Source organism: Pristiophorus japonicus, unplaced genomic scaffold (assembly GCF_044704955.1).
Source record: "Pristiophorus japonicus isolate sPriJap1 unplaced genomic scaffold, sPriJap1.hap1 HAP1_SCAFFOLD_58, whole genome shotgun sequence".
Taxonomy (NCBI): Eukaryota; Metazoa; Chordata; class Chondrichthyes; family Pristiophoridae; genus Pristiophorus; species Pristiophorus japonicus.
The window spans coordinates 2,202,152-2,225,560 of record NW_027254488.1 but is presented as its reverse complement, the minus strand read 5'-3'; the positions used below and the strand labels follow the sequence as shown (position 1 = coordinate 2,225,560).

At 44.9% G+C, this 23,409-nt stretch overlaps 2 non-coding genes across 2 annotated transcripts; both read left to right on the top strand.

Moving 5' to 3' along the window:
- The first annotated feature begins 2,043 nt into the window (after positions 1-2,043).
- On the top strand, positions 2,044-2,116 carry trnav-uac (transfer RNA valine (anticodon UAC)). Its single transcript has one exon. It is a non-coding gene; the product is annotated as a tRNA-Val (tRNA).
- A 7,620-nt stretch (positions 2,117-9,736) lies between these two features.
- trnan-guu (transfer RNA asparagine (anticodon GUU)) lies at positions 9,737-9,810 on the top strand. Its single transcript has one exon. It is a non-coding gene; the product is annotated as a tRNA-Asn (tRNA).
- The last annotated feature ends 13,599 nt before the right edge of the window (positions 9,811-23,409 follow it).

Here is a 23,409-nt window from a genome sequence, read left to right as displayed (position 1 = left end):
CGTATCATTTAAAGCGGCATGAATGGAAACGATGATCACCCCCGCAGCGCCAACAAGGTGTTAATGGCGTAGCATTCATCACCCTTGATGGTGGACTCTGAGACATCTGCAGACCTGCAGCTGCAGGCATGTGAGGTCTGCCCTGTACGTAACGATTTGAGAACAACATTACTTTGTTTACAGTACTTGTACAGCACTCGTGTGCTGAGAGATTTGATTGGTATTGTCACTGGTGGCGATGAACGCTTGGGCTATCGCTATGGCTTTACTCAAGGGTGGGGTCTCGACTCTCAAAATTAGTTTACGAAGTGTTACTTCATGGCCAGTGCCAAGTACAAAGAAGTCCCTGAGCATGTGCTCCAAATGTCCTTCAAATTCCAAATGCCTGCAAGGTGTCTTTGTCGATGACATAGCTCACCACTTCCTGGCCTTCAGACATTTTGCACATGTAGAACCGGAACCTCGCCATCAGAACGCTTTCCTTCAGGTTAAGATGCTCCCGGACCAGTGTGCACAAATCAACATACGATTTCTCTGTGCGTTTCGCTGGAGCAAGCAGCTTTTGTATGAGGCCATAAATGGTGCCCCGCAAACAGTGAGTTGAATCGCCCTTCCTTTGGCAGCATTCGCTTCTCCTTCCAGCTCGCTGGCCACGAAGTATTGGTTGAGTCGCTCCACTAAGGTTTCCCAATCATCTCCCTCCGAAAATTTCTCCAGGATGCCCATTGGTCTCTGCATCGTTGCGCTGGGGTTCGTCATCTGTATCTCATCGCCAGTTGTAGTGCATTAATAAAGAGTCTGACCAGATACTGTGAGCTCAAAGTAATTTGTGACTTTAGTCTTTTATTGCAGGTCTCCAGAGTGCTTCTCCAGCCTGTGAGGCCTCCTTAAGTACAAGTGCTCCCAAGGGATTGTGGGATCCCTTGGGACTCCAGGGGATGGGCCCTCTGGTGGTTAAACAAGGTATTTACAGGTTTACATACATAACACTTGTTTGCATAAGTTCTATGCAAATTGAAAGGGCTCATTCGGTATTTATACGTGGAATCTCTCGCAAATTGCCATGAACAACCCTGAAGTGAGAATCATACCCCTGGACCAACGAAACAACTGCTTGACAAGAATGGCGATAAAGTGTAACCATTATAAAAGCATGTTATTGTGTGTGTCTATTCTTTGCATCAGGAGCACACGAGACTGAATCAGTGACTTTGCTTTTTCGACCTGTCTTCTGAAGTGCCGCACGGTCCCACTCCGACAGTCAATGAGCTGTTGGGATGTTAGTGTATCCAGGCTGTGGGTGGCCACCCCGAGCGCAGCAGAGGGGTTTCTGCATTAGTTCTGGGTGGGGACAGTATTTCCCCTTCTCTCTTCCTCTTGTTCATATCCCTGTACTTTTATTTCTCTATTTATTCCCCCTGTCTCAGTTTCTAGTGTTTAAAAGGGAACAAAAGATGAAATGGGTTTCATTGTAGAAATTAATTTCTCTCGCTCAAAGTTAGATGCACTACCGTTGCACCATGAGGCCTAGGCAGCTCGCCGTTGATATTCAGGTTCATATATAAATATATATAAATATATCTACATGTATCATAACTGTTCCCTGGTGGTCGAGGGGTTAAGATCCGGCGCACTAACCTGGTAACGATATTCGATCAATTTGTCAAATAAAAATAATTGAGGTCTGTGAGACGATTAGTAATTGCTGTAATCACCATGAATAACCCCATTACTTTCTGTTACGGACCGAGCTTACAGATTCTCTTGTTTCTCCTACCCGTTGCTGGACACGTGTTCCGGGTTTAATTTTGAGTTCGCTGATCGCGGGGAGACGGTAGGAGCCTCTGTGGCCCCACTGTGAGGATGTGGAAGTGAACACGGTGGCTGGGTGATCCGTGACATTTCTGTAAAGGGCAGCGGAGGAGAAGGATTGAGAACTTTCAGTGTGGGACAGATGTTTTTTAAGGTGAACAAACACATTCCCGATCAGCACAGAGTGAGCTCACTGGTCAGCTCCCCTCTGTTGTGTCAAGTTTGCCAGAGGTTTCCGTAGTGTAGTGGCTATCACGTTTGCTTTACACGTGAAAGCTCCCTGGTTCAATCCCGGGCGGAAACATTATGTTTAAACTTGCTCCAGTGGAACAATCCGAAGTGAGTTCAGTCTCCTGGAAAATGCTGCCTGACCTGCTGAGATTTCCAGCAATTGCTGTTTTTATTTGCTATTTATTCTCCTGACAAAAGGGCTCCCTTATTCCTTCATTGCTCTTTATTCCACTTCAATAAATAGATAACTTTGAGTGAGAGAAAACGGATCCACCGGGGACCTTTCGCGTGTGAGGCCAACGTGATATCCGCTACACTGCAGCCCATCAAAGGGCGAGAAACCACTGAATATAAAGGATGAGCTCACAAAAATCAGGGGCAGTGCAGTCTGGTCAACGTCAAACCCTCCTTTCTTATTCAGCAGAGGCATGAACGGGAGTCAAACGCCACAAAGTTTAATTGAAGACAAAAATTCAAATAACGCTTCCAAATCTTTTCACTGTAAAATTCTTGCACTTTATTTGAAATCCTACGATGTTGAGTCTGAAAATGAGCACCGTGGGATTTTATCTTCACGACTGATTCTATTTTCTGTGCATGGTCGGATTAACCGGTGCTGTTAAATTTGACAAAAGTTGCCCCAGATTCCCGGTGTCATCAGCAATGAAGATTTTGAAACAATCCCCGACAAAAATTGTGTAAAATGGGATCTGGTTTAACAGTTAACATGCAAAACACAGAAGAAATGATTGAAGTGTCGACTGTCCCTCAGTCAGCATTTCTTTCATTGTGCAAAAGGTGACATTGGGTTAAGTAATGATGCTTTCCCATGAAATAAAAACAAAAGTTCAACAAAAAAACGGACGGTGACTGGCAAGTGAGCGCTGCTTCTGACTCCGAGTGGGAATGGGCGGGGATTTTAAAGCCCTTATTTTGAGGAACGTTCATATCGATAAACATCTCATATTCGTTGTGTAGAGCTCGTGGTGCAACGGTAACACATCTCAGTCGAGATGAGGACACTGCTATCGAAATCATGTCAGGGTTCCTGACCTTTGGTATAATTCCGGAATCAATATTTTCTTTCCTGTGTCTTAATCACCAGACCCTTGCTCCAAGGTCTGTCTCACTGTTTCCTCGGTGTCAGGCAGAGATACACCTGCTGCCCTCATTTATTTCATGTGACAGGACACAAAAGATCAAAATCAACCTGCAGGTGGCCAAACACAGCAGCACCTAGTCAGGATGGCTGAGCGGTCAAAGGTGCTGTGTTTGGATTGCAATTGCATGTGGAGGAGTGGGTTCAAATCCAATGTCTGACACTTTCTGCTTTTAATCATTAAGCGAAACTCATTGTTTGACACCTGGACCAACTCTTCAAAAGTGGCATTCTGCAGTTCACCTGCTCGCTTAAGATTTCCGTCTGACCTGGTGCTGAAAGTGGAGATGTTTCCGCAGTGTAGCGGATAACACGTTCGCCTCACACGCGAAAGCTCACCGGGCGGGAATATTTTCTGGAGCTTTCTGCTCATGCATGCTCAGGGGCGAGTTTGTTCTCCTGTGAAAAGTCATGAGATGATAAACATGTAAGGATTCGGAGCCAGTGTAGGCCAATCGGCCCCTCGAGCCTGGTCCACCATTCAAGAAGATCCTGGCAGTTCGTCGACAGCAAGTTTAAACATCTGGGGCGGAGCCAACAGGCGCCTGGCTGCAATCAGCGACAAAAACCCGCATTTGGCAGAAGCCCCGCTCGATCAATTGGGAGAGCATGAAACTCTTAATCTTAGGGTCGCAGGTTCGAGCCCCGCTTTGGAGCTTTTTGTTAAATGTTATCCTGCATTCACCGGAAAACATCATTAATTAACCGATGTTCTTCATTTGCATAATTAAAGAAATGCTAACTGAATGAGAGTCAATAATTTAATAATTTTGGACAAACAAGTGAAAGACACCTGGTGCTGGTGGGCAATTTTGTTGCCTTTGTCATTGATGCTTGATCTACAAGTCTAGTTATCAAATCGTGTGCTCAACCATCAGTTACCTGTTACACATCAGCGGAGGAGAAATCAGTTTGTTGTCTAATGCTGCCTTTGCCTGCACAATGTGTGCTGAGATTATCTGTGCAATATGCAATTAGCAGGATGAATAAAAGCAACGCTTTTTGAAATGCAGGCACTGCATGTTTTGCACTCAACAAAACTTTGCATTTTATTTTCATGCCAAGTATTTTACATTAATGCATTGTAATGCCAACGCACTTTTTACCTGGCAAGACTGAAGTACAAGCTGTGATGAACAGTGTGAAACAGAAGCAGCTACTTGAGAACCCATAGCCTCGACGGTATCTGTGTGAATTGCTCTGCATCGATTATTAGCAGAGCGTAAAGAGGGGAAACTGACCGTGTGGATGAGAAAAGGCCGAGCCAAAGTGTAATGTTGGAGATGATCTTGTTTTTGAGAAATGTTTCAAAGAATTTGGCATCGTTGGTTCCATGGTGTAATGGTGAGCACTCTGGACATGAATCCAGCGATCTGAGTTTAAATCTCGGTGGAAACTGAATGCTTGCTGTCCCTGCTGCTAAAGATTTGGGACAAACAAGTGAGAGACACCTGGTGCTGGTGGGCAGTTTTCTTGCCTTTGTCATTGATGCTTGATCTACAAGTCAAGTTGTCAAACCCTGTGCTCTGTGTTAGCACAGTCCCGCATTGCTGAACTCTTTGCTTCAGCATGCAGTCTGAAGTTTGGATTAAATAACAGGTAGATTGAAGTTTGTATGGTAAAGAGACTGTTAGACAATGTGGTGCCTTCAGCCAGTGAGATGAGTAACTGGTCATTGTCTGGATGTTAAATATTTGAGTACCGTGTTAAGGTGGGAATAATGGAAACTCAGGACTAAACGATTTGATGATGTCTGTATGTTCAGTATTTGAGTGCAACCTTGTTACTATTTAATGACATCTGCAGGTTAAACAAGCAATATTAAGTCTGTCTGTTAAAAGATTCAGAAAGCAGTTCGTCAGGATTGTCTAAATGGAATGAATAAGAGTTCAAAGGCATTTTCAGTCTAAAGATGAGACATTCATGGACTGTAGAGACACAGACACCAGAGACACTGGACATTCGGAAGGTGTGTGTCTCAGGCAGCCACGGAAATCGAAGCAAGCTGCCTTTGTGAAGTGTTCTCAGTAACTTTCATACTTGGTTTGTTTAGTATGAATGTTTAAATAAAAGACCCGATCCTGCCTTTACTACAACGGAGTGCGTGCGGGTAATTCGACGTTAAAAGCAACGAAGCGAAAAGAGCAAGACAGCCGTTTACAACATTTTGGTGACCCCGACATGATTTTCAGAAGTTCGTTGGCTTATTCGAAGTCCCCGACATGAAGCAGAAAGTTGGCTGAGTTGTTGGAAGAAGTGTTCCCCACACATCAGTTCGAGGGGTGAGCATTCTCTTAGTTGTCGTGATTAAAGGGATCTTCAGTTAGTAATGGGAGGCTCAGGGGATATTCCAGTTGAGCTCCAGCCATTTCTTAATGAGTGGATTGAGTCGAAAGGGGGAACTTATGGGATAAGACAGGAAACAATGACAGGAGGATGGAGAGAGACACGGCAGTCCTTAGTGGAGAGTGTCCAGTTAAAAAAGATAAAAGGGTTTGGGTTAAAAAGTGATAAAAAGAGAAAAGCGTTCGTGTTGCAGTGTCTCATGCTGGGGATTCAAACGTTAGGAGAAGAGGCTGAGGCTCGAGATAGGGAAGTCTCAGAACTCAGAGAGCAGCTAACAGCAGTGAGTAAAGAAGTAGAGAATTGGTGATTTCAGGCACTCGGGGCAGCCAGGACTGTTCTGACACGAGATCAGCATCTTGCTGATGAACAGAAGTGTAAACAAGATTGAGATAAAGGAATATCTAAGCTGCAGCAGGTGGTGGTATTAGGTTGCCCACGCAGACAGCAATTGATAAAGCTGGGTGCTATTCGGAGGATTCCCCGGGTCTGATAGTTGAAAAGGGGATTAAAGGACAGGGAGAATGCCCACCATTCCCATCCACATCTCCGTTGTCTTCTCTGACTTCGGAGCCTCGAACGTGGCAACGTTAGGATCAGAGGCGGAGCAGTTAGATGCCTCTTCGGTTACTCAGACGCTTAACACCCCACAACATTACACACGACCTTCCGGTAATGTGGAGAGTGGGGGAAGCACGCTCGAGCGGACAAGGCGAGAGCAGGATCATGATTCCTCTACTCCCTATGGAGCTCGTGAAGGGAACACGACCTTAAGTGGTTTTGGGGATACCTGGTATGAGCGAGGAGGGGTCAAGTTACAGGACATGAGAGCTATCCTGAGTGAAGTGGGACCTGCACCTCTTCAGGATCTTAATAAGTTTGCCCAGTGGTGGTGTAATAATCTGGGATGGTGGCAGTCTGGGAACATATCAGAGGAACCGAGGGTTCACATGGTTCTGTGAGCTTTAGGGAATCACCGGGGAAAGGTAGTAGGTTTTGAAACAACTTCCAGGTCTCATGCTTGGTAGAATAATAGCTGCAATCTTTGTTACTCACTCGGGCCACAGTTAATAAAGCGGCTTGCATTATTACCAGGGGAAGGACCCAGGGAAGCTGGGGAACGCATATTCCAGTTCTGTAAAAGTTTGGGAAGTAATTGGATTGATATCAGTCATTACGGGGATGGTACACATAGAGAGATCATTTTGACTCTCCTATCCCCGTCAGTAGTTCTGGAAGTAGATGCCTGGGGTGGGGACGAACGTTTTGATAAATGGTTGGCAATGGTAGAAAGCTTGTTTCAGGGAGCTGCAGGAATTTCAGTCATGGAAGTGAGACAGGGGTTACAGCGATGGAAGACAGAAGGGCCTGAGTGGATGAATCCCGCGAGGAGTCACATAAAAGGAGCAGGACCAGGTGGTGGCAGTCAGTTGATAGAGCACAGGGAGAGACTGGCTAAAGAATTAGAAAAGTTAAAAGAAAAGTTGAAGAATCAGGAAAGAGAAGCTGGAGACACAGACAGGAATGATACCTCGGTTTAGTTGCTGAGGTCGGGGGTAGATTCCGCAGGTGAGGGAGGATCCCTATAGGAATGCCGTGCCTCAACCACACATGTCGTTCCTTTAGGACCCTTACTTCAGGATAGGGGTGGCCATACCCTTATCGAGGCTTGTGTGGAAGGGCAGCGGGAAATGGACACAGGGTCTGCCGGACAAATGAAGGTGCTCTTGGAGGAAGGGGATTCCCCTCTTCAGAGACAGTTCCCCAACACCCCAGATACACGAGGAGCAGTTACTGAACAGTCAGAGGTGAAAGCAGTGCGAGAAGCTTGTTCAGAAACATTTAAAGTGTCTGCAGGAATGGGCTGTCTCAGAACTGATGAGATGTTCAGTGAAAAGCTCAAATGTGGGAGTTACAAACATGATCTTGAAGGATGCGAAATAGAAGTTGGATCGTTGCAAATGTCGAGAGAGTGAATTACAGCAGTTCCGAAGGGTGAACTGAGAGAAGGACTGGGTCTCTCGACTGACTATTCAGCATTTCCGTCATCCTTTACTGTATGTTGTTACACTTCTCCCACAAAGCAGAGGACATTATTCAAACCTGTGCAGAGGGTAACAGCCTTAGTCGAAGACACCGATTGTGAGTTTACATTTCTGAATGTAAACAGCATGGAATTCAGTTGGAAACATTAAAAATTGAAAATTTACTTTTCAGTAAAAATGGATATCGTGATCACAGACCAACGGACTTTAAAATGGCATCCTGAGAATCTGAATCTACAACAACCCTACTTTGACCCGAAGCGTTTGGCTATTTGGAAGAAGGAAATACAGAAATGGAATACAACATTTCAACAGCTACAGAGTTTGAAACAAGCAATCGTTGTGGACATTAACCATCACACTGCGGAAATCGAGAACGTTCACACAACATTGGAGCAGATTGATCATGTAAGCTGGTGGGAGTCATTGTTGGGATGGAGCCTGACGGCAACAGGTGTGATGAACACAATGATACACCCTGTCCTTATGCTGGTGCTGGTTCAGCTGATCGTGCTGGTCATTTTGATTTACTGTGGATGTCGTGTTGGAAAACAAGGACAACAACTGGACAATGCTGTTGAACGATCTCGAGCCACCATGCAAATGTATGTTACCCAGATAAGACCTGCAGAGAGGCGAGGAGAAGAAGTGGGGGAATGTGGGAGCACAGTCCCGCATTGCTGAACTCTTTGCTTCAGCATGCAGTCTGAAGTTTGAATTAAAAAACAGGAAGATTGAAGTTTGGATGGAAAGAGACTGTTAGACAATGTGGTGCCTTCAGCCATTGAAATGAGTAACTGGTCATTGTCTGTATGTTAAATATTTGATTGTACCTTTGTTACTATTTAATGACATCTGTAGGTTAAACAAGTAATATTAAGTCTATATGTTAAACAATTCACAAAGCAGTTAGCCGTGATTGTCTAAATGCAAAGAAATAAGAGTATAAAGATGAGACTCACACACGCAGACACCAGAGACACTGGACATTCGGAAGGTGTGTGTCTCAAGCAGCCACGGAAATCGAAGCAAGCTGCCTTGTGAAGTGTTCTCAGTAACTTTCATACTTGGTTTGTTTGGTATGAATGTTTAAATAAAAGACCTGATCCTGCCTTTACTACAACTGAATGTGTGCGGGTAATTCGAGGTTAAAAGCAACGAAGCAAAAAGAGCAAGACAGCCGTTTACAACATTTTGTAACAGATAACTGATGGTTGAGCACACGATTTGATAACTTGACTTGTAGATCAAGCATCAATGACAAAGGCAACAAAACTGCCCACCAGCACCAGGTGTCTTTCACTTGTTTGTCCCAAATTTTCAGCAGCTGGGACAACAAGGAATCAGGTTCCACCGAGATTTGAACTCAGATCCCAGAGTGCTCACCATTACACTATGGAACCAACCATGATAAAATATTTCAAACAATTCTCAAAAACAACAAAATCATCTCCAACAGTACACTTTGGCTCGGCCTTTCCTCATCCACACCATCAGTTTCCTCTCTTTGCTCTCTGCTAATTATCGATGCAGAACAATTCACACAGATGCCATCGAGGCTATGGTTTTACAAGTAGCTGTTTCTGTTTCACACTGTTCATCACAGCTTGTACTTCAGTCTTGCCAGGTAAAAAGTGCATTGGCATTGCAATGTATGAATGTAAAATGCTTGGCATGGAAAGAAAATGCAAAGTTTTGTCGAGTTAGCGAGTAGGTGACGAGGTTTGGGGTTGATGTGCGTCGCTTTCAATCTTTGAAATATCACCAAGCAAAGAAACGGTGAACTGAACTGTCCCTGTTAGCATTGTGTTCGCGTTAAATCACAGCAATATCCGCAGGCAGGAGCTGAAAAGGAATTAAAACCGAATACCGGCTTCGGGACAATCAGAATACTTCGTCACAGACAAGGCACCGGAAGGCTGGAAGGTAGATCACACCGGTTGTAGGAGAGCTGGTTGGTGGTGACATGGAAGTGTCTGCAGTGTGAGGGACCAGACTGCTTCCACACATCCACACTGAATGTCCCACACTTTACTTGGGAAAAGTACAACTGAGAGTGGACACGTTCCATCCCGGTCAGAGCAATCTGAAGCTTTAACTGACTGACACCCTGGTTTGGGATGTCTTGCAGTGTGCAATTGTATCAGTCTCTGTGGCGCAATGGGTTAGCGCGTTCGGCTGTTAACCGAAAGGTTGGTGGTTCGAGCCCACCCAGGAACGAAGCATTTAACTGTTTTTCCCCGTGGATTCGGTGCTGCACGATTCCAGGTTGTCATTGTGCGTTTTGGCTGCGTGAATATATTCCACAAACATTGCCAGCTGTGCTGTTATCCAGTGAGTTCCTACTCCAATATTTTTATGAGCATTCAGTTTGAGTGTATACAGAACTGAACAGATATATCAGAAAATTGAACAAGGTTGTGGGACATTGTTTTTTGTTAATATTGAACCACTAATATGAATAAATCCATTTCTTCAAATATTTAATTGAACATGTTTTCAAAATGTTTCCGCGCAGTTTTGAACCAGGGACATTTCGCGTGTGAGGTGAGTCTAATAACCACTACATTACGGAAACACTACAGCAAAGTTCGGAACAATACCAGAGCTTTAACGTACACAGCTGGCCTGTACATCAGGACCTGGTTTTATGAGAATAGAGTGATGGTGCTATATTTAGGAAGGCTGTGAGTGTGGCAGGAATTGGTCTAGTGTTTCCCTGACTTTACACATAGGAACAGGAGGTGGCCATTTAGCAGAGAGTGGTTAGGATCTGGAATGCACGGCTTGAAAGGGTGGTGGAGGCAGAGTCAATCTTATCTTTCAAACGGGAGCTGGATCAGTGTCTGAAGGAAAAACAATTGCAGGGAAAGGGCGGGGGAGTGGGACTCGCTGAGAGTCGGCACGGGCTCGACGGGCCGAATGGCCTTCCGTGCTGTAACCATTCCATGATTCTATAAGTTAGTGGCACATTTCATAGTGTGGGTGGAAGCAGAACATTGCAAAGGGACATGGATTGAGTCGGCAAAACTAGAGGCATCTGATTCAGGAGATTCGGGGGGCGCGGAAATTCGGGAGTTTAATGACTTTGAAAGGAAAATTTTTGTTTTGTGCAGTTATCGTCAGAGAAATGTTTGTGAAAGGAATTTTTTGAACAGAGGAATGCAGCATTTAATCTTCTGCCTTAACACTTCTTCGTGGGTGTCGGGGTCACATTTCTTTTCGAGGTTATTCTTCTCAAAAAGGAGTTTGATGTCGTCCTTCAGACTAGGGGGATCAAGGGCTATGGTGAGAAAGCAGGAATGGGGTATTGAAGTTGCATGTTCAGCTATGAACTCATTGAATGGCGGTGCAGGCTCAAAGGGCCGAATGGCCTACCCCTGCACCTATTTTCTATGTTTTCTATGTTTCTTGAATTTATATTTCCTTTGGTGTTTCACAATAACCAGACCTTTGCTCTAAAATCTTTCTCACTGTTTGCCCAGTCTCCTGTTGATGTTACCAGCAATGAACATTTTGAACCAGACACTGAAAACACACTGTGCAAATTGGGACATGCTTTAACAGTTAACGTGGGGCTCGAACCCCCAAATTCGAGATTAAGATTCTCATGCTCGACCGATTGATCTCACGGGGCTTCTACCAAATAGACGTTTTTGTCGTTGATTGCAGCCAGGCGCCTGTTGGCTCCGCCCCAGATGTTTAAACTTGCTGTCAAGGAACTGCCAGGATCTTCTTGAATGGTGGACCAGGCTCGAGGGGCCGAATGGCCGACTCCGGCCCCTAATCCTTACATGTTTATGACCTTATGACCTTTCACAGGAGAACAAACTCGCCCCTGAGCATGCATGAGGAGATAGCTCCAGAAAATATTCCCACCCGGTGAGCTTTCGCGTGTGAGGTGAACGTGTTAACCGCTATACTGCGGAAACATCGCCACTTTCAGCACCCGGTCAGACGGAAATGTTAAGCGAGCAGGTGAACTGCTGAATCCCACTTTGAAGGAGTTGATCGTGGTGTCAAACAATGAGTTTCACGTAATGATTAAAAATAAGAAATGTCAGATTTAAACACAGACCTCGAGAGAAGACTGCAACCTGAACACAGCACCTGAGACCGCTCGGCCATCCTGACTATTTAATGCTGTATGTGGCCATCTGCAGGTTGATTTTGAACTTTTGTATCCTGTCACATGAAATAAATGAGGGCAGCAGGCATATCTCTGTCTGACACCGGGGAAACAGTGAGACAAACCTTGGAGCAAGGGTCTGGTTATTGCCAAACAGCAAAGAATATATTAATTGTGGAAGAACAATATCTAAAAGTAAAGTAACCCTGATGTGATTTAAACACGCTACCTTCGGAACTGAAATCAGTCACGCTACCATTGCGCCACGAGGTCTACGTCATAAGACTCAGATGTTCGTCGATATGAAGGTGTCACAATACAAGGAGCTTTAAAATCTCCGCCCATTCCCACCTGGTGTCAGAAGCAGCGCTCACCTCCCAGTCACTGTATGTTTATTTCTTAAACATTTGTGTTGCTTTCACGGGAAAGCATCATTAATTAACCCCTCACCTTCTTTTGCACAATGAAAGAAATGCTAACTGAGGGACAGTCGATACTTCAATCATTTGTCCTGTGCATTGGGGAGCGGGCAGGGAAGTGGACCTGAGTCCATGATCGGATCAGCCATGAACGTATAAAATGTCGGAGCAGGCTCGAGGGGCGTATGGCCGACTCCTGCTCCTATTTCTTATGTTCTTATGTTATTCTGCATGTTGACCCATTTTACACACTGTATTCTAGGATCTGGTTCAAAATCTTCATTGCCGATGACATCCGGAATCTGGGGCAACTTTTTCAAATTTAACAGCACCGGTTATTCCGACCATGCACAGAAAATAGAATCAGTAGTGAAGGTAAAAGCCCATGGTGCTCATTTTCAGATTCAACGCAGTAGGATTTCAAATAAAGTTTAAGAATTTTACAGTGAAAATATTTGGAAGTGTTATTGTATTTGTGTCTTTAATTAAACTTTGTGGCGTCTGACTCCCGTTCATGCCTCTGCTGAATAAGAAAGGAGGGTCTGACGTTGACCAGACTGCACTGCCTCTGATATTTGTGAGCTCATCCTTTATATTCAGTGGTTTCTCACCTTTTTATGGGCTGCAGTGTAACGGATATCACGTTGACGTCACACGCGAAATGTCCCCGGTGAATCCGTTTTCTCTCACTGAAAGTTATCTATTTATTGAAGTGAAATAAAGAGCACTTAAGGAATAAGGGATCACTTTTTCCAGGAGAATAAATAGCAAATAAAAACAGCAAATGCTGGAAATCTCAGGAGGTCAGGCAGCATTTGCCAGGAGACGAAACTCGCCTATGATTGTTCCTCTATAGTGAGTTTAAACATAATGCTCCTTCCCGGGATCGAACCTCATACCTTTCATGTGTAATGCAAACGTGATAACCACTGCACGACAGAAACCTCTGGCACAGCTGGCACAACAAAGGGGAGCTGACCAGTGAGCTCCCTCTGTGCTGATCAGGAATGTGTTGGCTCACCTGAAACAACTTCTGTCCCACACTGAAAGTTCTCAATCCTTCTCCTCCACTGCCCTTTACAGAAATGTCACGGATCACCCAGCCACCGTGTTCACTTCCACATCCTCACAGTGGGGCCACAGAGGCTCCTACCGTCTCCCCGCGATCATCGAACTCGCCCAGTTTACTAAATTAAACCCGGAAAACGTGCCCGGCAAAGGGCAGGAGAAGCCAGATAGTCTTTAAGCTCGGTCTACCACAGAAAGTATTGGTATTCATGGTGACGACAGCAATTATTAATCGTCTCACAAACCTCAATTATTTTTATGCGATGAATTTATCGACAACTGAAACCAGGAAAGTGCGCCGGATCTTAACCCCTCGACCACCAGGGAACAGTTATGATACTTGTAGATATATTTATATGTATTCTTATTTGAACCTGAATATCAACGGCTAGCTACCTAGACCTCATGGTGCAATGGAAGTGCATCTAACTTTGAGTGAGAGAAATTGTTCCACAGTGACACTCATTTCATCTTTTGTTCCCTTTTAAACACTAGAGACTGAGACAGGGGGAATAAATAGAGAAATAAAAGCACAGGGATATATACAAGAGGAAGAGAGAAGGGGAAAGATACTGTCCCCACCCAGAACTAATGCAGAAACCCTTCTGCTGCGCTCGGGGTGGCCACCCACAGCCTGGATACACTAACGGGAGAACACCAGCGGCAGGTCGGGGCCATAAAAGGAACGGCGAGCGGCCCTGGGAGCAGCTTGGAGGTCCCGGGAGACGACTCCAGGGAGCAGCGCGAGCTGGTGCAGGAGGGCGGCGGCAGCGAAGAGTGACATCATCAAGGTCCAGGTCGGTGATTGGAGCGTGGGCAGGTACAGCAGGAGCGGTGAGATCGGGGCGAAGGAGCGGCGAGAGACTGTGGAGGGATGTGATCAGGGCCCAGGGGAGGCATGAGTTCGTGGCCAGTGGCCTAGGGTTAGCACGGGCCAGCCCACACTGCGATATGTGTGCACATGGTCCGTGCAGCAGAACTGGTCTCCAGTCGACCTGCTTAACCCTTGCCACTGGACCAAGACCTCGCTCTGTCAAGCCCGTGTGATGGCTGCCACACGTTTAAAAACATCCACTCATAGGGATCTTCCACCCTTCGGGATGTAGTCCGGGTCCTTCTTTAAAATACCTGTGAACTCATCCTTTTTCGGCGTGGAAGCAAGTCATCCTCGTTTCGTGGGACCGCCTATGATGATGATGATGATGGATACATTAACGTCCCAACAGCTCATTGACTGCAGGAGTGGGACTGTGCAGCGCTTCAGAAAACATGTCGAAAATGCAAAGTCACTGATTCCGTCTCATGTGCTCCTCCGATCAAGAATAACAACACACACTAAAAATGCTTCAATAATGGTTACACTTTATCTCGTGCAGCCTCTACAGTCTGAAGACACCACAACGGTAGTGCGAATACATTTTTCCCATCAAAGTTCTATTTGTGCTACTTTGTTGTGGCAACTCTTGATTGCAGTCACCAAAATATCCCTTGAGATATCGGGTAAAACTCATGCTTTTCCTTTGGCAATGCTTTTAATAATCTGAGAAGATTTGACTGGAGGTTTATTAACAGATAGCACTTCGTAAGGCCTTTATCTCCATACTTTCTAAGCAGTTGGCTCGTTGGTCTAGTTGTATGATTCTCACTTTGGGGTAGTTACTTGAAATTTGCGAGCGATCCCGGGCGAGCCCTTTTTTTGCCGTGAATTTTGAATTTGCATCGAACTTTTGCAAAGAAGCACTTGCATTTCTGCAGCGTCTGTCAGGAGCTCATAACGCCCCAAAGCGCTTTACAGCCGTTGAGTTACCATTGAAATGTTGTCACGTGAGGAAAGATGTGCCCAAATCACCCCACACGCACCTCAACTCTTTGTGAAGGAGTTCATAGAATCAAAGAGGTTTACAGCACGGAAGAAGGCCAATTCAGCCCATCGTGTCCACGCCGGCCACCAAGAGGCTATCCAGCCTAATCCCACTTTCCAGCTCTAGGTCCATAACCCTGCAGGTTACAGCACTTCAGGTCACATCCAAGCACTTGTTAAACGTGGTGAGTGTTTCTGCCTCTACCACCCTTTCAGGCAGTGAGTTCCAGACCCCCACAACCCTCTGCGTGCAGAAATAAATAGGTGCAGGCGAAGGTCATTCGGCCCTTCGAGCCGCACCACCACGGAGAATGAAACAGTTAATTCAGAGACCGTGGTCCAGAACTTAAAGAAGGGTAACTTTGAAGGTATGAGGCGTGAATTGGCTAGGATAGATTGGCGAATGATACTTGAGGGGTTGACAGTGGATGGGCAATGGCAGACATTTACAGACCGCATGGATGAACTGCAACAATTGTACATCCCTATCTGGTGTAAAAATAAAAAAGGGAAGGTTGCTCAACCGTGGCTATCAACGGAAACCAGGGATAGTATTAAAGCCAAGGAAGTGGCATACAAATTGGCCAGAAATAGCACCGAACCCGGGGACTGGGAGAAATTTGGAACTTAGCAAAGGAGGAGAAAGGGTTTGATTTGGGCAGGAAAAATAGAGTACGAGAGGAAGCTTGCAGGGAACATTAAAATGGACTGCAACAGCTTCTATAGATATGTAAAGAAAAAAAGGTTAGTAAAGACAAACGTAGGTCCCCTGCAGTCAGAATCAGGGGAAGTCATAACTTGGAACAAAGAAATGGCAGACCAATTGAACAAGTACTTTGGTTCGGTATTCATTAAGGAGGACACAAACAATCTTCCGGATATAAAAGTGGTCAGAGATTCTAGTATAAGGAGGAACTGAGGGAAATCCTTATTAGTCGGGAAATTGTGTTGGGGAAACTGATGGGATTGAAGGCCGATTTCTCCCCAGGCCTGATGGTCTGCATCCCAGAGTACTTAAGGAGGTGGCCTTGGAAATAGCGGATGTATTGACAGTCATTTTCCAACACTCCATAGATTCTGGATCAGTTCCTATGGAGTGGAGGATAGCCAATGTAACCCCACTTTTTAAAAAAGGAGGGAAAGAGAAAGCAGGGAATTATAAACCGGTCAGCCTGACATCAGTAGTGGTGAAATTGATGGAATCAATTATTAAGGATGTCATAGTAGCGCATTTGGAAAGAGGTGACATGATAGGTCCAAGTCAGCATGGATTTGTGAAAGGGAAATCATGTTTGACAAATCTTCTGGAATTTGTTGAGGATGTTTCCAGTCGAGTGGACAAGGGAGAACCAGTTGATGTGGTGTATTTGGACTTTCAGAAGGCTTTCGACAAGGTCCCACACAAGAGATTAGTGTGCAAAGTTAATGCACATGGGATTGGGGGTAGTGTGCTGACGTGGATTGAAAATTAGTTGGCAGACAGGGAGCAAAGAGTAGGAGTAAATGGGTACTTTTCAGAATGGCAGGCAGTGACGAGTGGGGTACCGCAAGGGCCCTAGCTGTTTACATTGCACATTAATGATTTAGACAAGGGGACTAAATGTAGTGTCTCCAAATTTGCAGATGACACTAAGTTGGGTGGCAGTGTGAGCTGCGAAGAGGATGCTATGAGGCTGCAGAGTGACTTGGATAGGGTAGGTGAGTGGTCAAATGCATGGCAGATGAAGTATAATATGGATAAAGGTGAGGTTATCTACTTCGGTTGAAAAACAGAGAGACAGACTATTATCTGAATGGTGACAGATTAGGAAAAGGGGAGGTGCAAAGAGATCTGGGTGTCATGGTACATCAGTCATTGAAGGTTGGCATGCAGGTACAGCAGGCGGTTAAGAAAGCAAATGGCACGTTGTCCATCATAGCGAGAGGATTTGAGTATAGGGGCAGGGAGGTGTCACTACAGTTGTACAGGGCCTTGGTGAGGCCACACCTGGAGTATTGTGTACAGTTTTGGTCTCCTAACTTGAGGAAGGACGTTCTTGCTGTTGAGGGAGTGCAGCGAAAGTTCACCAGACTGATTCCCGGGATGGCAGGACTGACATATCAAGAAAGACTGGATTCACTGGAGTTCAGACAAATGAGAGGGGATCTCATAGAAACGTTTAAAATTCTGGCGGGTTTAGACAGGTTAGATGCAGGAAGAATGTTCCAAATGTTGGGGAAGTCCAGAACCAGGGGTTACAGTCTAAGGATAAGGGGTAAGCCATTTAGGACCATGATGAGGAGAAACTTCTTCACCCAGAGAGTGGTGAACCTGTGGAATTCTCTACCATAGGAAGTTGTTGAGGCCAATTCACTAAATATATTCAAAAAGGAGTTAGACGTAGCCCTTACTACTCGGGGGATCAAGGGGTATGGCGAGAAAGCAGGAATGGGGTACTGAAGTTGCATGTTCAACCATAAACTCATTGAATGGTGCTGCAGGCTCGAAGGGACGAATGGCCTACTCCTGCACCTAATTTCTATGTTTCTACATTCCAATAAGATCATGGCTGATCATTCACCTCAGTACCCCTTTCCTACTTTCTCTTCATACCCCTTGAGCCCTTTAGCCATAAAGGCCGCAGCTAATTCCCTCTGGAATATATCAAATGAACTGGCATCAACAACTCTCTGCGGCAGAGAATTCCAGAGGTTAACAACTCTCTGAGTGAAGAAGTTTCTCCTCATCTCGGTCCTAAATGGCTTACCCCTTATCTCTTAGACTCTGACCCCTGGTTTTGGACATCCCCAACATCGGGCACATTCTTCCTGCCTCTAACCTGTGAGTCCTGTCAGAATTTTATATGTTTCTTTGAGATCCCCTCTCATTCTTCTAAACTCCGGTGAATACAGGCCCAGTCAATCCAATCTCTCCTCATATGTCAGTCCTGCCATCCAGGGAATCAGTCTAGTGAACCTTCGCTGCACTCTCTCAGTAGCAAGAACATCCTTCCTCAGATTAGTAGACCAAAACTGAACACAATATTCCAGGTGAGGCCTCACCAAGGCCCTGTACAACTGCAGTAAGACCTTCCTGCTCCAATACTCAAATCCCCCAGCTATGAAGGCCAACATGCCATTTGCCTTCTTCACCGCCTGCTGTACCTGCATGCCAACTTTCAATGACTGATGTACCATGACACTCAGGTCTCGTTGCACCTTCCCTTTTCCTAATCTGCCACCACTCAGATAATAATCTGCCTTCACGTTTTTGCCACCAAAATGGATAACATCTCATTTATCCACATTATAGTGCATCTGCCATGTATTTGCCCACTCACGTAACCTTTCCAAGTTACTCTTCAGCCTCTTAGCATCCTCCTCACAGCTCACACCGTCACGCAGCTAAGAGTCACCTGCAAACGTGGAGATATAACACTCAATTTCTTCATCGAAATCATTGATGTATATTGTAAATAGCTGAGGTCCCAGCACTGAGCCCTGCAGCACCCCACTAGTCACGTCCTGTCATTCTGAGAAGGACGCATTTATCCCGACTCTCTGCTACTTGTCTGCCAACCAGTTCTCTATCCATGTCAATACATTACCCCCAATACCATGTGCTTTAATTTTGCACACTAATCTCTTGTGTGGGACCTTGTCAAAGGCCTTTTGAAAGTCCAAATTCATTACATCCACTGGTTTTCCCTTGTCCACTCTCCTTGTTCCATCCTCAAAAAATTCTAGAAGATTTGTCAAGCATGATTTCCCTTTCCTAAATCCATGCTCACTTGGACCGATTTTGTCACTGCTTTCCAAATGCTTTGCTATTTCATCCATAATAATTGATTCCAGCATTTTCCCCACTCCTGATGTCAGGCTAACCAGTCGATAATTACCCGTTTTCTCTCTTCCTTCTTTTAAAAAAAGTGGTATTATATTAGCTACCCTCCAGTCCATAGGAACTGATTAGAGTCGATAGACTGTTAGAAAATGATCACCAATGTATCCACTATTTCGAGGGTTACTTCCTTAACTACTCTGGGATGCAGACTATCTGGCCCTGGGATTTATCAGCCTTCAATCCCAACAATTTCCAGATCACAATTTCCTGACTAATAGAGATTTCCTTCAGTTCCTCCTTCTCGTTGGACCCTCGGTCCCTGAGTATATTAGGAAGGTTATTTGTGTCTTCCTTCGTGAAGACAGAACCAAAGTATCTGTTTAACTGATCCGCCATTTCTTTGTTCTCCATTATAAATTCACCTGATTCTGACTGCAAGTGACTGACGTTTGTCTTCACTAATCTTTTTCTCTTCACATATCTATAGAAGCTTTCGCAGTCAGTTTTTATGTTCCCAGCAAGCTTCCTCTCATACTCTATTTTCCCATTCCTTATTAAACCCTTTGTCCTTCTCTACTGAATTCTAAATTTCTTCCTGTCCTCAGGTTTGCTGATTTTTCTGGCAAATTTATAGGCCTCTTCCTTGCATTTAACACGATCCCTAATTTCCCTTATTAGCCACGATTGGGCCACCTTCCCCGTTTTATTTTTTCTCCAGACAGGGATGTACAATTGTTGAAGTTCATCCATGTGATCTTTAAATGTTTGCCATTGCCTATCCAGCGTCAACCTTTTAAGTCTCATTTGCCAGTCTATTCTATCCAATTCACATCTCATGCAATCGAAGTTACCTTTCCTTAACTTCAGGTCCCTAGTCTCTGAATTAAATGTTTCAATCTCCATCTTAATAAAGAATTCTACCATATTATGGTCACTCTTCTCCAAGGGGCCTCGCACAACAAGATTGCTAATTAGTCCTTTTTCATTACACATCACCGAGTCTAGGATAGCCAGCACTCAAGTTGGTTCCTCGACATATTGGTCTAGGAAACCATCCCTAATACACTTCAGGAAATCCTCCTCCACCGTATTTCTACCAGTTTGGTTAGCCCAATCTATATGTAGATTAAAGTCGCCCAAGATAACTGCTGTATCTTTATTGCACGCAGCCATAATTTCTTGTTTGATACTGTCCCCAAACTCACTACTACTGTTTTGTGGTCTGTGCATAACTCCCACTCGTGTTTTCTGCCCTTTGGTATTCCGCAGCTCTATCCATACAGAGTCCACACCATCCAAGCTAATGTCCTTCCTTAATATTGCGTTAATTTCCTCTTTAACCAGCATCGTTCCCCGACCTCCTTTTCCTTTCTGTCTATTCTTCTTGAATGTTGAATACCTCAGGATGTTGAGTTCCCAGCCTTGGTCACCCTGGAGCCATATCTCTGGAATCCCAATTATAACATATTCGTGAATTGCTGCCTCTGAGTGAATTCATCCACCTTATTACGAATAATCTTCGCATTGATCACAGAGACTTCAAGCTTGTCTTTTTAATACACTTTGTCCCTTTAGAATTTTGCTGTAATGTGGCCCTTTTTGATTTTTGCCTTGTGTTTCTCTGCCCTCCACTTTTACTTTTCTTCTTTCTATCTTTTGCTTCTGCCCCCATTTTACTTCTTTCTATCTCCCTGCATAGGTTCCCATCCCCCTGCCATATTAGTTTAACCCCTCCCCAACAGCACTAGCAAACATTCCCCTAGACATTGGTTCCGGTCCTGACCAGGTGCAGACCGTCCGACTTGTACTGGTCCCACCTCCCCCAGAACCGATTCCAATGTCCCAGGAATTTGAATCCCACTCTCCTGTACTACTCATCAAACCATATATTCATCTGAGCTATCCTGCATTTCCTATTCTGACTAGCTCGTGGCATTGGTAGCAATTCTGAGATTACTACCTTTTAATTTAATTCCTAGCTCCCTAAACTCAGCTTGTAGGACCTCATCCCGTTTTTCCCTATATCATTGGTACCATATACACCACGACAGCTGGCTATTCACCCTCCCCCTCCAGAATGCGCTGCAGCCACTCCGAGACATTCTTGACCTTTGCACCAGGGAGGCAACATACCATTCTGGAGTCTCGATTGCAGCCGCAGAAACATCTATCTATTCCCCTTACAATAGAATCCCCTATCACTATAGTTCTCCCACTCTTTTTCCTGCCCTCCTGTGCAGCAGAGCCAATCCTGGTGCCATGGACTTGGCTGCTGCTGCCTTCCCCTGATGAGTCATCTCCCCCAACAGTACCCAAGGTGGTGTATCTGTTTTGCACGGGGATGACAGCAGGGGACTCCTGCACTGTCTTCCTTCCACTGCTCTTCCTGATGTTTACCCATTCCCTCTCTGCCTGAGTAACCTTTAACTACAGTGTGATCAACTCACTAACCGTGCTATTCACGACATCCTCAGCATTTCGGATGCTCCAGAGTGAATCCGTGTGCAGCTCCAGTGCCGCAATGTGGCCTGTCAGGAGCTGCAGATGGATACACTTGCTGCACATGTAGTCATCAGGGACACTGGAAGCATCCCTGACTTCCCACATAGCACAGGAGGAGCATGACATGTGTCCGAGCTCTCCTGCTGTGCCTTAACCATTAGATTTACTTAATTTGGCAACAATTCCAAAGTTTCCTTGCTGCTAAGAACAAGAAGAAATCAAAGAAACAGAAAACTACTCACCACTCAACCAGCCAATCACTTACCCTCTTGGCTGTGACGTCACCCTTTGATTACTTTTGATTTCTTCCTTACTTTTGACCCTGCACCAGCTGTAGCTCGCTGCTCGCTGCTCCTCCAGCCGCTGCTCCTCCGACTGCCGTCGATTCCCGGACTCCCACTGGGCCTTTATAGGCCGCTGCTCACACCTCCTCCGGTCACTGCTCCTCCGAGATTTATGAAAGGGAAGTCATGTTTGACAAAATTGCTGGAATTATTTGAGGGTGTAATGAACAGGGTGGATAAAGGGGAACCAGTGGATGTGGTGTATTTGGACTTCCAGAAGGCATTTTGACAAGATGCCACATAAAAGATTACTGCACAGGATAGAAGTTTCCGGGGTTGGGAGTAATATATTAGCATGGAGAGAGGATTGGCTAACGAACAGAAAACAGAGAGTCGGAATAAATTGTTCATTCTCTGGTTAGCAATCAGTAACTAATGGGGTGCTGCAGGGATCAGTGCTGGGACCTCAACTATTTACAATCTATATTAATGACTTGGATGAAGGGACCGAGTGTAATGTAGCCAAGTTTGCTGATGATACAAAGATGGGAGGAAAAAAATGTGTGAGGAGGACACAAAAAATCTGCAAAAAGACATATCCAGGTTAAGTGAGTGGTGAAAAATTTGGCAGATGGTGTATAATGTTGGAAAGTGCAAGGTTATGCATTTTGGCAGAAAAAATCAAAGAACAAGTTATTAGTTAAAAGGAGAAAAATTGCACAGTGCTGCAGTACAGCGGGAGCTGCGCGTACTTGTGCATGAAACACAAAAGGTTAGTATGCAGGTACAGCAAGTGATCAGGAAGGCCAATGGAATCTTGGCCTTTATTGCAAAGGGGATGGAGTATAAAACAAAGAAGTGTTGCTGCAGTTATACAGGGTATTGGTGAGGCCAGACCTGGAACACTGCGTGCAGTTTTGGTTTCCATATTTAAGAAAGGATATAAATGCTTTGGAGGCAGTTCAGAGAAGGTTCACTAGGTTGATTCCGGAGATGAGGGGGCTAACTTATGAGAAAAGGTTGAGTAGGTTGTGCCTCTACTCATTGGAATTCAGAAGATTGAGAGCTGATCTTATGGAAACGTGTAAGATTATGAGGGGGCTTGACAAGGTGGATGCAGAGAGAATGTTTCTGCATACTAACCTTTTGTGTTTCATGTACAAGGACCCCCAGGTCCCTCTGCACCGCAGCATTTCGTAATCTCTCCCCATTTAAATAATTATTTGCTTTTTTATTATTGCTACCACAGTGGATAACCTCATATTTCCCACATTATACTCCATCTGACAAATTTCTGCCCACCCACTGAGCCTATCAATATCGCTTTGCAGATTGTTTGCGTCCTCCTCACAACTTGCTTTCCCACCTATCTTTGTATCATCAGCAAACTTGGCGACATTACAAACATGCAGAGCACAGAACAAATTATTGACGTAGTGACTTTCCCTCAGTTATTATTTCTTTCATTGTGCAAAAGAAAATTATCGAATCATTAATTATGTTATCCCATGAAAGCAAAATAAAAGTTTAACGAAAATAATTGTCACATTTGAAAGGAACATTTATGTTTTGTGCCGTTTCGGTCAGAGAAATGTTTGTGAAAGGAATTTTTTCATAAAAAGGGATTCAGCATTTCAGCTTGTCGCTGAACACTTCTCTCTGGGCACTGCACCAGGCAGCAGTTTCCGAAGAAACAAACTTTAGAGAACTTTTAGTGCCGAGGGCAGGTGCAA